The sequence below is a fragment of the Anas acuta genome, chromosome 2, assembly GCF_963932015.1.
Source record: "Anas acuta chromosome 2, bAnaAcu1.1, whole genome shotgun sequence".
NCBI classification, from domain to species: Eukaryota; Metazoa; Chordata; class Aves; order Anseriformes; family Anatidae; genus Anas; species Anas acuta.
In genome coordinates, this window is record NC_088980.1 from 15,961,797 (window position 1) to 15,977,419 (window position 15,623).

At 39.2% G+C, this 15,623-nt stretch overlaps 1 protein-coding gene across 7 annotated transcripts in view; it reads left to right on the top strand.

Moving 5' to 3' along the window:
• Positions 1-622: 622 nt before the first annotated feature.
• Positions 623-15,623, top strand: part of ZNF438 (zinc finger protein 438) — a 46,973-nt gene continuing 31,972 nt past the window's right edge. For 5 of the 7 annotated variants that reach the window (XM_068673593.1, XM_068673597.1, XM_068673592.1 and 2 more), the window contains exons 1-3: positions 623-758; positions 1,711-1,792; positions 2,297-2,350. The gene's annotated coding sequence lies outside the window, so the exon portion shown is untranslated. Of the gene's footprint in view, positions 759-817; positions 1,044-1,710; positions 1,793-2,296; positions 2,351-15,623 lie in introns of those variants that run through there. The other 2 variants (XM_068673595.1, XM_068673594.1) reach the window with 2 other exon arrangements.

Below are 15,623 nucleotides of genomic sequence, written 5' to 3' on the forward strand. Positions count from 1 at the left end.
CCATGTCAGGTATGTGGGATGGCAAGGCACCACCTCAGGCATGGAGGTGAGGCGCCATGTCAGGTGTGTTGGAAGGCAAGGTGCCATGTCAGATGTGGGGATGAGGATCTCCATGTCAGGTGTGTGTGTGTGGGGCGAGGCACCATGTCAGGCGTGTGGGGGAAGCGAGGCGCCATGTCAGGTGTGTGGGACGACAAGGTGCCATGTCAGGCGTGAGGAAGGTGAGGCACCACGTAAGGTATGCAGGAGGATAAGGTGCCATGTCAGGTATGTGGGAAGGCGAGGTGCCATGTCACGTTAAGTGAGAAGGCAGGACACCATGTCAGGTGTGTGGGGAAGGCGAGGCGCCATGTCACGTATGTGGGGAAGGCGAGGCGCCATGTCAGGTATGAGGAAGGCGAGGCACCATGTCGCCACGTCAGGTATGTGTTTAGTTGAGGCACTGTGTCAGACGGACGCACGCAGCCCTCAGCCTCCCCATAAGCGATGTCTGATGTGAAAGGGGAGACACGAACATGCAACATGTCTCCCCGGGGCAGGCGGCACCCCAGCAACACCCCCCCCCCATGACCGCCCCCTCCCCACCCCCGCCGTCCCCTCAGCGCCTTTCCCGCCAAATCCCCCCCCCCCCCCCCCCAGCCGCGAGGCGCCAGCACCGCGCCTGCGCCGCGCCGGGACTCCCTCAGCGGGTGACGCCACCGCGCGCCGCCGCCGTGACGTGGCGGGGCCGTGACGCAGCAGGCGGAGGGGGCGCGAGCGTGAGTTCCCTGCCCCCCGCGGCGTGGACGGGGGGGGGGGGGGGGCAGCGCCTCAGGGGGGGAGCGGGGCCGGGAGGGGCGGCGGGGCCGGGCCGGGCTGAGGGAGCTCGGCCCCAAAAGCCGGAGCTTGGCCCGGTTCCGCGCCTGGGTCGCGGTCTGGGGGCCGGGTCCTTCGCCGCTGTGCCGCCAGCCCGGCGCAGTCGTTTGAAGCCGTCCCGAGCCGTTAATAACGGCCGCTCCTGTCGTTATTCCGCGATAAACGGCCAAATAGCAGCGTGAGGTGAGGTAAAGGCGCTGCTCCCTCAAGCCTCAGCAGCTCCTGTGCACACCTTTTTCTTTACAAGGCCGTTCAGCAACCAAGGAGCTGAGCTGCTTCTTTTTCAGGCTAATCTTACCATACCAACATATTTCTAGTACTAATTTTATGTATAATCAATTTTTTAAGCTATTTTTCTGCAAAACGAAGTATACATTTAAGGGATGAGGGCATATGTGTATATATATATTTTTTTTTTTTCTGCCTCACTTGCTAAAAGAATCAGGCTTTTTTCAAAGTTAAAGTTCCTTAAAAATCAGAAAGGAAAAGGAAGGAAAAATCTTACAGTAGTTATGCTCCAAATTTAAATTTTTTCTTTTGCAATGGATCCAGCATAATGTTTTCTTGAAACATAGCTGGGGCATCAGAATGAAACTAGCGCTGTATGCAAATGTTTTTAACCTTTGCCCCAGCTGCTAAAGTAATAAACTTTGAGGTAACCAGATAGTCTGTAACTAAGCTGTTTTTCAAAGTGTTCGAGAAGGAAACAATAGTTTCCTATGCATCAGTTTCTCATTTCTGAGGATGTTGGAAATAGCGAAGATAGTGTATGATGAGGTATTTTTGACTTTCTCATACAAAACCTCAGATATACTTAGTAACTGACACATATATGTATGTGTTTTTAATGTACAGGTGCAATGATAATGCTGCGTTAGACCAACAGAATGTTCTTCATCGGTGACTTGGGGTATTTTGAGGATTGTTATGTGAAGAGGTAATATTGTTTATGGAAGTGGCGTAATGTTTTTAATGTTTTAAATCTTTATATGAAAATGGTGATGGCTGCATGAGGTTTTTTTTTGTACCTAATGAGTTGGATGTTGTCAGGTCAAAAAGAAATATGTGGTCAAATGACAGAAATGTAACTTCGATCTGAAGCTTGCTGAAAACTTTGTTACAGTTACAATTACAGAGTTTAAAAAAAATAAGTGATCAAATCAAGAATGTTTTAACTTCATCAGTTACTTTAACAACATTGATTGAAGTATTTATTACTGTAACTTCTAGTTCAAATCACTGTAAACATACGGTAAGCCTCAAAGAAGATGTCACTCTATTTGATCAATTGAGAACAAATATGTTTTAGTAGAATTCTTGTTTACTTACTGCTCTCCAAAATTTATGCCTCTGTTTTCTTATTTAATATGATTTTCTGTCCTTTGCTAAATACATTTCCTGAGATACTGGGACTTCCTGTTTTTTGTTTTCTTTAAAACAGGGATTGAGATGGATGAAATATCTTATTGGCCATAGCAGGAACAGGATGTGAAAGGTGGGTACTTTGAAAGAATACAGTTAAAAAATATAGAATATTCTGCAAGGATGTTAAAATCTGTATTTGTCTGAGCACAAAGAGATTGCACATTGTAAGGTACAGTTCATGTTCAGATACTTCATAAGAAGCACCTCTTTCTAATGGTAGATCTAGCTAGTTTACCTCCTTTCAATTCTAGCAACGTATTAGTTCTGCATTCTTTGAATGGGAATTTTAGAATGTGTCCTGTTCCTGTAGTTTGTATGCTTCTATAATATTGTAAAACTGGACTGAGAAAATACCACAAAGTGTTTCACAATCTTGTGTTGTACATTCTGCTTAAATGGGGGCAAAGAAAGATTCACTCAATTTATGCAATTTCCTCCTTACATAGACAGTTTTTGGTTCCGTGCTTGACATGTTGGGCATCTTTGAATCATTTCTATGTCATCAAGGTATATTGGTATACTCCAATGGAACTGTGTTCAAAATTTCCGTAGAAAATATTGGTTCAGCAGCAGTAAAAGGTTTTGTAATGCTTTTCCTTATCTGCAGTCAATTTAAGATTTTGTCCTTACTTGCTTAGACTTAATTATAATGATAAAAAGGAAGCATTGACTTATGGAGAACCAGAACATGTTTTTAACTTAAAAAAAAAAATAAGATAAAATATGAGCATATGTTTTTACAAGACAAATATTGCCAAATAACAGAACAGTTATGCTTGGATAATACTTGAACACTTATGAAGTGTATTTGCATATTGTTATTATCAGAGTTGAATGAAGTGTAAACTTCTGTACAATGTAAATATTAAAACTACTTATTGTGTACATCCTTAATGATTTTTTTTTTTAGTTTTGAGAATAAAAACTTACAGTCACTTTTTGCTTCCTTGCTTTCTCTTGCTGGCGTAGCAAACAGGTTCTTACTGTTAACTTAAGATGGTATTTCAAGAATCATGTCATCTTCTCTTTTCTCTGTATGACTTCATGAAAACACACAGAACAGCTGTGTAGAAACCATCCTATTCCTCACACGATGTTTGCTGATTGTGTCTTTGACTTCCTATAGCACAATGTTTGCAGGTATTGGTTTGTCCTTAATAAGCTGATTAAACTCAGTGGGAGGGGTATTCAAGCATTTTTTATTTATTAAAGGACTGATTTCCTGGGCATTTATAACATAATTAAATGTTTTAGGAAACGTTATCACAGTTAGTGTAGCGATACATCATAATTTGATAATTCTTACTAATTAATATGAAAAGCGTAATCAAAACGCCATCCATCTAACAGTGGTACAACTGTGCTGTGCATTCAACAAGGAAAGACTGTCTTTGGTTTGGTACTTTTTACTACTTTAGGAAAGAACCATTTCCTCACAAAAGCTTGTGAAATATTCTTTCTATTCTTGGTCCTTTTTTGCCTTTTTATTGAAGGGTTTACTGTACTGAAAGTCCTGCCGGAGGGCAGGCTGGCCAGAGTCCTGATGCTGAAATAGGCTTAGCATTGAGCTGTCAATATGCTTACAGGCAGTGCACAAATGGAAAGGAAATAATATATAGCTCAGTGCATCTTTTAGAGCTGTGATGCATTGTGGTCACTTTATTTGTGGTTAAGCTTTTTTCATGGGATTATGTAAAGTGTAAAATTCTGCAGTATTGAGTACTGTGAGTAATGGTTATATCTCTTTACTTTTTTTCTTCCCCTAAGTGTAACTTTTAGCAGATGCAATAGGATGTTAATGTCTCTGTACGTGTCCTGTAGTTTCATTCTGTGGCTTAGTCCTTTAATATTTTTCAGAAAGGCCGAGAACAAGATTGATTTAGAAAACATAATCATATTTAATGCTAGAGAGGGGTCACGTGCTGAGATGAGCTTTTGAGTACCCCTGTCTTGCTAAAATGCCCCTGTCACAGTAAGTCTCTGGGGAGGCAGGAAGGTGGAAAGAACAGGAATGTTCTTGTGGCCTGCTTGGCTTCTTGCTGAGAAAGGCAGGTGCGTTGAGGTGGAAAAGCAACACAGAAAATGTTTGATGCAAGTAGGTACAAGGGCTGTCGGGAGAATGACACCACACCTGAAAGACTTACCTGGACCTCTCAGTGCAATTGGTTTGGGATGTTAGGTAGCTTCTAAGTTCATAGAGGATTTTTGCTGTTTGGTTTAATTTGGAAGATTGGCCAGAAAGACACATTTCCCTACTCAGTCTACCATACAAAGTCAGTTATTATTAGTAAATGAAGGTTGGAATATCTGTAGGAATTATTTAATGATATCACTTGCCCTCTTTAAAACAGGAGAAACCAAACCAAACAAAGCCTTAAGGGTGCATCTTCTGACTACTCGGTTTGTAATTTGACCATTACAAGTGAAAAGAACTCTGCTCTTCTAAGGGCTGTTGTTTAGGAAGAACACTTTAATAAATTATGTATGGTGACAGATTACAGCTTAAACTGATGTGAGTTCTGCTGTAGTCATGCTTCTTTGCCACTTTTCTTATGTGTACGTTTGTGATTCTTTCGGATGAAAAATAGAAAGCAGAGTTTTTCCTGTTACTGATTTGTAACTTGTTTCAGTATTCTACATGTCATTGATTTTTAAATAGCAACAGTACAAAACTTAATCTCAGGCTTTTTTTGGCCTTCCCTGAGTGGTTTTACCTCCTTAAGTGAGGTTACAGTCTGTCAGTTTTCTGTGAGTGCCTGTAATCTCAGGTTTGTATCAGGCTGCTGTTTCAGTGAATTGCCACTACATACAGGAAGACATGAGATTCTAACAGCTTTTGGTCTTTGTTGGCTCAATCAAAACAGAGCAGGTGGTGAAGAAATAAGGTAGATCCATATTTTTAGGAAGTGAGACAGTTATTTAAATAAAAGTGTTCAATCCAACATCAGTCTCTGTTAATGCCATGCACTGTCTTACAGGTAAATGTTGGTGAACCCCCCGAAATACTGTTAGAGAATCCAAAAGGACCAGTCTAAAAAGCTGCATAGCTCGTTGTGCAGATGTGCTCAGTGTAGGATGAATCAAGCACTTTAAAGTTACCAATCTGTCAGTAAAATCTCCCAAATTAATAATATGGATATTTAGTGGGATTTACTGCAATTTTGGAGGCTTTACTGAAGAAGGAAAACGAATTGTAACTGGATTTGGAAAGGAAGCACTGTTCTGTATTTCAGGACTGACACTGGGACCACCCAAATGTCTTCAGCTGTCTTCTGTTATTTTCCAAAAAGGGTTTGTTCTTTCTAGAAAAGTGTTTAGGAACAGAGAGTTGGGTCAATCACTGTTATGTTTTTCCCTAAATGGCAATATTAAACGAACTTTACAGTGATGTTCCTGTCGGAGGAAAAACAATTGAGATGTTTGATTCTCTCTCTCTTTTGCCATAGGCAGTTGTGACTTCACAGCTTCATGTGTGCCTTTTTCTTGGAAAGTTTTGAACCGTTTTAACTGGATATTTTCCCTTTAATGGTCAGTATAGTATTTATGATGTTTTATTAAGTTAATTCAGGGTTGTTTGCTTGTAAGTTCTTGTAAGGTTAGTGGGATGTGGAATGTTTTCTTTCATATGCACGTATTATGTTGTCTATTGAAATCTTTTTCAAAGGGCAAGTCTGTTGTATTGCAATATGGAGGAGTTCTTATGCAGAAGCACAGTTACTGCCTTATGAAAGTCCTGATGGTGAAGAGTCCGCAATTCTGCCGTTACCTTTGCTTATTCTGTCTTATCTTCTCATAAATCAGCAGTTTTCTCTTTCTGGGAATGTATCCTAATAAGCATATAACAGATTTGGGGACTGTAATAGGTGAGAAAGGAGCAAGGAATTACACTGAAGAAGAGGGGAGCAAAGCTACCTGGCCTGAAATAATGTCTTCAAATGTTCATGATAGTACAGGGGTCAAGGCAGGGGACTGCAAGTTAAGAATCTTGTTCCTGAGAGCTTGGTTAACTTCTGATATGTTTGTACTTACAGTCAGACTAAACAAACGTTAGCTTAGGGAAAATGTGTGATGGAGAATAGTATAGAAATTGAAAAACTGTGGTAAAATCAGTATTGTGCTATTGTATGGCATGTCATCACACTGCGTGGTGCTGGATACCTCCTGGAATGAGGGAGGTGTGGAGGAGAGGAGATTGAGAGAAAAGACTGAAGGAGTGGTGTGTATGGGGGTGGAAAATTGCTTGCATGAAGAGAAATTGAAAAAAGTTAGATTGTTTAACCTTTCAAAGGCGAAAAAAAAGATGAAATGTAACACAAATACACAGAATGATGAATGGCTTGAAAAAAGTAATTCAGGAGCTTTTATTCTGTTGGTTCATGATACAAGAGTACGGGAACGTTCTGGGAAATCAGGTTGGCAAATGGAGAAAGAAAGGATATACTAATGTTCATGAAACAGTGAGCTCTGCATTCCAGGGATGATTTTAATTTAGGAGTTTTCTTATAGAAATGGGATAATCTAGAGTGCAAGAACATTTAATGACACAGATTCAGGTTATTTTTTTCCCTGGGAGAATATAAGCCTTTTTTTTTTTTTTTTTTTGTTATTTGAGACAATTTTTTTTCATTGGGATCTTTTCTGCTAAAGCTCCCCCCCAAAACCATGTATTGATGGTGGGAGTCAGGGAATTCAGCTCTCCCCTAGTTTGCCTACAGGGGGAAAGGTTGTAGCATCTCAGTGATTCATTTGCTCTCTTCCCCTGTGTTAGGTCACAGGGGTGTGCTCTTGGGAGTATCTGCTGGTTTGCTTTCACCTTCTTGTCAGTGGAGACATCTGGGAAGAACTTCCAGCAGTACCATTGGGGTCCTCATCAATTTGGACAGACATTATTTAGGGCAGTTGTTCTCATCACTTGCCACTAGTGAGACTAGTCAGGCATTGGAACAGGTTGCTCAGGGTGGTGGTAGAGTCACCGTCTCTGGGGGTGTTCAAGGAAAGTTTGGATGTGGTTTGGTGGTGACATTGGTGGTAGGGGGATGGTTGGACCAGATGATCCTGCAGGTCTTTTCCAACCCTAACAATTCTGTGAGACATTGTTCTATTCAGCATTGATTTTTCTGTTGCCTGGACTCACGCCTTGAGTAGGTGTTCCTGAAGTGCTTTAATCCAAGTCAGTTCACAAGTTTATTCTGTACCTGGAGTGACGGAGGTTGTAGGGAGGGTGAGATGAGCTAACACTGGCTTTTGGTGTCATCCAGCCAACTTCTAGCAACTATGTAAAAAATCATAAAAGATAGTAGTGGGGGTATCTTTATCAAATAAATGTCCTTGTCTCTGTGCCAGTTTTCTCTCTTGGTATGGTTCAAGTCCTAGATACCACATTTGCTTTCAGTCTCTATCAAGCTCAAATGCAAACCCCAGTGATAAACAAAAGCTTCAAAAGCAGTGTTCAGCAGGAAAAGACTACGGGATCAGCATTTGCTCATTCCCACTGCAATGTCCTTTTCAATCCATTTAGTGGAGGCTGCAGTTCTAACTTTTTTGGGTGTATTTAGCAACAGCCTGACTTACGTTTGTTGTATTTGGCTCTAGAGCAGCAAAGAGCAGATGTCAGGGAGGTGCTGTGACAGGAATAAAACGATTCAGCAAGCTTGTGGGAATCTGGGGGGGAAGGCTGTAAGGGGGAAGACTTCCTCCTATTTTTTTCTGTGCTAGAATCCATACTACACCATCCAGAGTTGTCATTCAGTTCAAACCTTGCCATGTTGCAAGGGCTGTTGCATTGACACAGGCATTCTTTCCTACAGCTCACATTGTGGAGTTTATTTATAAAACAGCTTATGCCTGTGAAATTATAATTGATACCTTAATTATGGGGAACTCGCCTTAGAGAGGGTAGTTTAGTGACCTGTGGGATTATTTTTTCTTGTTTTGAGTAGCCAAGATTTATACTGCAACATTTTCTCTGTGTGATTCTTAAACACAGAATTCCCCTGTCAAGACAGAAAAAACTTCAGTAATTAAGAGGTACTCTGTCAGGATGATAAGCCTAAAATAATGGTCAACTTTAACTGTTACTTATGGTTGGAACATCTAAATAGTAAGCTTTACTTTTCAGGGATCATCACTTTTTCAAAAATACGCATTTAAAAGCCACTGCTACGTGTTGCCAGTCTTTTCATAAGCAAATGGGTGCCAGATGTATGTGGGATCCTGGGGAAGGTTGTTGCATTGGTTTCTTTTTGCTTTTGTAATGAGAACGCTTCAAAAGTTCTTGCCTTTTTTATTTATTTTTGGACTGGAAGTATTTTATCTTTCTCTTAATAGAGACAATTCTGAAAACACTCTGTGCAACTTGTTAGTGGAATGGTTGCTTGTTTATTTTTCTCTTATCTTTTTTTTTTTTGCTTGTAACCTACAAGCACTTCAAGAATATCTGTTGCAGCAGTACAGTTTGTAGACTGAGAACATAAGCACAGACTAATTTGCAGTGGTTTTGATCATAGGGTGCTGTATTTGAGAGTTGTGCCAACTCTGTTGTCTTACATGGATAATGATGTACTTAATACTTTGTGGAGCCTGAGGGATATTTTTTTTTCCTGTGATGAAAACAAGTTGCTTATACAGTAATCTGAAGAGGAGGATAGTAATAAATCTTCTGATTTTCCTTGAGATAACGCTCCTTAATCTTGTGCTTTATAAAAACCATGCTGCCTCCTGCTTTGGATCTTTTGGTTCTAATGGGGTGATTGTAGCAACTCTTATCATTTTCAGGAGAGATGAGATTTGAAATAGAAAGAATTTATGGTATTATGAGCTTAATCAGAATATAATGAAAAAGTCTGACTTTTTTTTTTAAAAAAAAAAGGCAAATAGTGCAATGGAATGAGTTGTCAGAAGCTTCATATCTGTAGGATATGTAGTGTACTTACTCTGTTCTCCTCAGGACTTGTGAGGTCATGATTGGAATATGCAGCTTGCATTTAGGAAGAAGTCTTCTCTTATTTTTTGCTGATGAACAATGTAGATGTCATGCTAAAAGGAAACAGGACAACCCAGCTTGCTTTTTAGCTCTAGCATTTTGAGTTTCTTGGCTAGGTTGTCAATTTCAGTGACAAAGTGACAAGCCCTTAAATAATCGTGGTCACATCTGGTCCAAGAGGATTGAGTGAACTCTTTTTGCTTCCCTCAAAGGAAGCCAAGTTTTTGTCAACAACTGCTGTGATGTTTATTCAGGCTGCAGGTAAATCCTGTCGAGAGCACTATTTTACAGTTCTGACCAGTTGAGGGGATGTTCTTCTGCTTAAGATGAGATGCTGAAACTAACACAATTTGATTAGCATCATTTATGTCTGTCCTGTACCTAATTTCTGCTGGGTATTTTTCACCTGGCTGTCAAATCCCTTTGTTTACTGCAAACACTGCAGTAAACAAAACATGTTAGAAAAAATATAAATTACAGATTCTGTATTTAAAGGCTTTATTCTTGATCGTTTAAACCAATTTTTTTAAAGGTTTCTACTACCTGATGAATTTCATTATAAAAGAAGCATGAAACCATAGATTCTTTTTAGGCTAGATCAAGACCTGCAAGGATCTTTTTGAAAATGTTCTGTAAGTGTTAAACTTGCCTTTATATATTAGCGTACTGTGAAGACAGCTGCCTATTGGAAGGGAAGCTGGCTTCTGTATCTTCTCTGTCAGCTGAAGCTAAGTGGAGTCTAGGTACAGCTACCGAGGGGCTTCTTATTACTCATGGAACAAGTGCTGAGCAGCTGAGGGTTTTTACAGTAGCCAGAGATCTTACTAAGCAACTGAAATTATTTTTTAAACCATAACTTTCATAGTCTCTTATGACATGCTTAGGTACATGTGATAATGCTTTTATATGCTGTTAATTATTCAGAGCAATTGTCATGTTCTTTCTAGAACAATAATAATCTATTCTGTTTGGAACGCATTAATTTATAATTTCTGCTCAAACGTGGTGGTATGCTGGGAGAGCAAAATGCAGCTTTTCTGAGACCTTTTGAAGAGTTGACAATTGTAGGGTAAAAATACCTTAAATTTACAGGAATAGATAAATGTAATACATTTACACATACGTCATGATGTAAGGTCTGGGTGCTTGTGTACAGTTTTGAGGTCTGATTTTGGTCCTTGTAAATAGTGTAAGGATAAAATAGTAAGACCTCCTAGAATGTTAAGAGCAACCTCTTTGTAGTTCTTTGGTCCTGCTTCAGGCAAGCAGAGAAGCACATTTCCTTAAAACAAGCAAACAAAAGCACTGGTGAATAAATAGTGTTTTCATACTATTTACTAGTGAATAAATAGTTCTTTTACTCTCTGGCATTCTTGTCTCATTGGTGCACTAACAGTTGGTAACATTTGAAACGTACAAATAATTTGTTTCTGATGTTGATAGGTCACAGAAGGGAAAATACCCTACAATTCTGTTTTGCATCTGATTCGTGTATAGCAGTAGAAGCAGGATCTGACCGTATCTTCAAATAACACACTGTACCACTAGCTGCAGCCTTTGGCTTAAAAGTAAGCTAGTTTTCAGGCACACTCTATTTCTCATAAGAAAAAACTTTGGTTAGTAATATTATTCAGGTGTAATCGATCTAGTGGTAATAACTTTAAAACCCTTTTGGAGTTACTTTGTGTATAAAAAATTATGCAATATCGATGCTCATTGGAATGTGACTTTTTTTTTCAGATCTCAATACAGTAAGTTTACTTGCCTCTGCAAGACAAAAACAGAACAACTACTTTTACTTATTTATTTTTTTACTTTTTATTTTTAAATCAACTGCATTTATAGAATTTAGGAATCTTTGAGAGATCTTCTGATCAACTTTTGAGAAGCAGAAGAATTCTTTAGACTAAGAAGACTGCTAACTATGTTGATGGAAAATCTTTGCTATACAGTTGTTTGTTCTGTATACATCTATTCCAGTTTCAGGAAGCTGTTAACTTCAGAAAACAGGAGAAAGAACAGAAAAACAAAACAACAAAAATAAAACACCCACATTGATCTACAGAAGTTGTGGAGTAATGGGCTTTGATTGGAGCATGGAAAATGCATGAAATCAGAATAATGTCATAATGGTGACAGCTACATACTGTTGGAACTGCCCTGCTTTGTCAAGGAAATAGAGCAGGCTAAGTGTCCTGGGTCCTTCTTAACCCTGGGACACTTCAGTAATGGCAGAAATAGTTATTCCGGGCAGTGTAAGCCTTTTTTCATGTAACTGGAGTTACATTTTTAAAAATGAGTGCAGCTCATTAATGAAAACAGTTTACTTGAATTGTGACCTTATAGCATTCAGACGTCAAACACAAGAAAGACCATTTCCAACATACTTATTAGGAATTAAATATTAATAGATAATACTCACCGATGCAAATTTTTGAGACTTGATTGGCCCAGGATAACCATACATACTTTCTTGGAGGGTGTTTACAAATAATAATTTCAGGTTTTCTTTAGAGGTCTCTATCTGTTACTTATATATGGTGCAGATGTCTGAGGAAACCAATTCAGTCCTTGGTAATTATATTTAGCAAACTGTTTTATACTGAGATGGAAAAATTGTTCAGTGTTTTGACTTGCAGTATGGACCAGACTACATGGGAAGGCTGCCACGTGGAGTTGACTGTCTGTAGGTGCCCCCAAAAGTTGAAGTTTTAAATGTGTTGAAGTCTCTAAGCAAATTTAGAAGCCTAATAAATTTCAAAACCAGTATCTTTGGAATTTGCTTTTTTCATTATAAACTGGATTCAAAGGCCCAGAATAGGACATTCCTTACTGTCCTCACTTAAAATCAGCTGTATTTCTTTCTGGAAATAAACCAAATGCCAGTAACCTCTCCATTTACAGTGGTAAATTACCACTTTTCAGATAAAAATTCTAAAGAGGTCCTGTAAAGAGGTCAGGAGGAGAATTGGGTTGATTTGCAGAAGAATTTCCTGTTAGCAGTGCACACTGGTGAGCCACAACGCAGCTTCAGAGTCCATCAGAAGAGCCAGTTGAAGATGTGTGTATTGAAGGGAATCCTCAGCTTCTGCTGTGTTGCCTGCATGGGGGAGGTCCAGGAAACGTTTCCCAGTGCTGTTGCCGTCAGTTCATCCCACGGTAAGAAGCCTAGAATTTGGCTCTTGGCTCCCAGCATTCCTTCAGCCTGGTCACCTAACCTTGCTGGACGACCAAAAGGTTTTATCCACGCTGGCACTGTCATAATTCAACTGAAACAGTGATGGCAGCATCACTGGAAATACTTGTGCGTGACGTGCACAAGTCCTTTTGGAGACAGAACATCCTGCCACAATACGGAAATGCCTTTCTGACTGATGTGCAGCACAATCTGTTGTGGATAGATTTGGATCGAGTTTGTAGCCGTGGAAAATTTAGTGTAGCTGCATCTACAGTTGCGCTTTTTTGGATAATATATTGTACAGACATCGTACTGCTGACAAATTAATCTACTGTGGAGGCAGACGTTTAGGAGCAACGACTGTAATCTCAGAAGAACGTGTATTGACTGGGGAGAGCTTGGCTTGGTTTTGCGAGTCACCAACCCTTAGAAGTGGGATTAGGTTTTGTGCAGGAGAAAGTGGAACTTTATTGTAGTATCCTTTGCCTGCAAAATGAGGCCATGGTGCTTGCTGCTTTTTCAGCGCCCATCTCAGTAAAAGAGGAAATAATTGTTTCTCATTTCAGTTTTGTCTCCTAAAGAATGGCAGTTAGTTACCTGTGCAAACCGTGATGGGCAATGACTTTTTGGCCTTGATTTAGTTCTTCTTTACACCATATCTGTCCTGTTTGCATGCCCACAATTCAAAATTCTCATGTACTTGTGTATTTACTTGTAACATTTTGGTGTTTCTATAACTTGTGTTTATTTAGTTAGTGGTTCCACAGAATGGGCAGCTGAAGGTACATGTAGGTAGCAGTCATGCAGAAGTTGGTTCTTCGTGCACTTTGTGATGACAAAGTCACATCTTAGACTTGAAGGCAAGGAAAATGAAACAAAATGAGAATCAAGTAGAACAGATGAGGAAAGGAAAACTTCTGTAATAAATAGAAATAGAGGGGATTACCTGGGTGACAAGAGGGAGGAAAAGCTAAAGAGCTGGTATGGAGATACACTGCTAACGTAATGTGTGATCACAGTGGTAGTGCTGCTCTGATTCATAACTGAAATGACAATTAAAGAAGCATGTTGTGTAAATAAGAGAAATTGATTTATTATTTTTAAATCAGAAGTGTTATTATATCCCATTTTGGGGGATATCTGTTATACCCTCGTACTGTAGGGGACCTTATTTTTGTTTAATGTAATGAAAATATATTCATAATTTTTGAATTATAATTCAAATTCATTAAAAAAAAAAACAACTGATGGTTGGGTGATTTATTGCTTGTCTCTTATCTGATTGGGGTTATTTGCTGATACTTTGTAGCATTATCTATTAATAGACCCAAAGTAGTGCAATATTCTTCAGTGGAGAACTTAAAAAAAAAAAAAAAAAAAAAAAAAAGTCTCTTCCCTAATAAAAATGTTTTGCAGGTCTGTTTGAAGAGCTCATATACATAATCTTGTTCGGTTTCCAAACTGGCACTTGAAGGCTTTGTAAGTGGATTGCGTTACACTCAGAATACTCAAATTCCATTTGTGTCTCCAGAGAATAGAAATCCCTGTACCATCAAATACATAGGATAAGTTGAACGTTGAGCTCTGGAGTATATTTCAGAATTTGGAAGATGGATTTTTACGAAATAGATAACCGAGAGAGTTAGCATTCTTGCTTGGATAATGTGCTATTTGTTTTGGAAGGCAGTTTCCCATGACTAAATAAGAACAAGATGTTTGACCACCTTCTAGGGAGGAGGCCGTTTGGTCAGCATCAAATTAAAAGAAAAAATTTAGAAGAGGCAACCAACGTACCATTCTCACGTGGTGTTGGAAATGTTTTCATGTTTCTTCTGAGCTTTAATTACAGAGCATGTGCATGGCAACAGGAAAGGCCAGAGGTTTTCTTCTGTTCTTGGAAGTATAGCTTTATCACATCGTTGGGAATTTATAGCCTAGTAATATGTAGTGTTTTTTCCATTCCTGCATTTTGCAATGGGTTTGTACAGCCTTGTAGTTTGGCAGCAGAGAGCTCCGTTTTTCATGATTTTTTTTTTTTTTGGCATGAAAGGGTTACTGTTCACATTTCCTGTGTAATTCCTTCTGATCTTGCTGGGCTGTAATTACTTTCTTGATGTTAAACATTCCCAGGCTCCTATAACCTCCTAGCCTGCTTGCACTGGCCAAGTCTGTCCCAGGTGATCATGTGGGCGAACCTCCTGTTTTTAAGGATAAAAATCTCTCCTTCCTGTGTAAGATAGGCTTCGCACTCATTCCTTTGCTGTGCAATCCCAAGAGAAATCCTTTTAAAAAATAATAATAAGGTAACACATCAGTCTTTCAGAGTCAGATTTAGCAGCCAAATAGATGACAAATGAAGTGTGTGGGTTTAGAATTTGCTGAATCTTCGTTGAATGACTTCTAGTTCACATTAAATATTCTTTTCTTAATTCATTTGGAAAATAGGTTATGATATTAAAAAGACAGATTTTGACTGCAGCGTCTCACTTCTGACCATGTAATTGGCAAATCATTTTAAGCTTGCTTGAATGTAGAACTACTTAGTAGAGCTTTCAGGATTATGTTTTGCTTTTGATTTCTTTGCTGTAGTTGCATATCTTATTAAAAAAAAAAAGCAAACTAGAGGATATTACTCAGTTCTGTCTTTTGACATGTAGTTCAATTATCCCGTATTTCTTCCGATTTTCTTTCTGATTTTCAGTTAGAGGTATATAAACAGTAAACACAAGGTTTTCTTTTTAATAAAGTAACTGCATACTGCTGAAAAATGGTGGCTTGAGAGGTGTGGGGTCTGAAGTGATCTGTTCTGCAAAGGCGCTGAAAGTTTGTGTGCCGCATTCAAGCTTTCACCTGGAGGAGCCACCTGTCAGAATGTGAGTGAAGCTTGCTGTCCATCACCTTTATGCCATTTTCACACAGTGTCCATCAAAATGCAAGTGGTGTTTTAGGGTCTGAGGAGTTGTATTGTGCTGATATAGAAACTTTTTTTAATAACAATGCCAGGGATGGTAGCTGGAGGTACTGTGCACCGTTGGGTTGATGATAAGCCCAAGTTCTGATACTTCATTCAAGAACACTAGCTTAATTACCCTGCTACAGGCAAATTTTTGTTATAATCCTTGTTGTATCATTTCATGCTTTTAATTGGCTGCTGTGTGAAATTCTCAGGCTGCGAGTAATTCT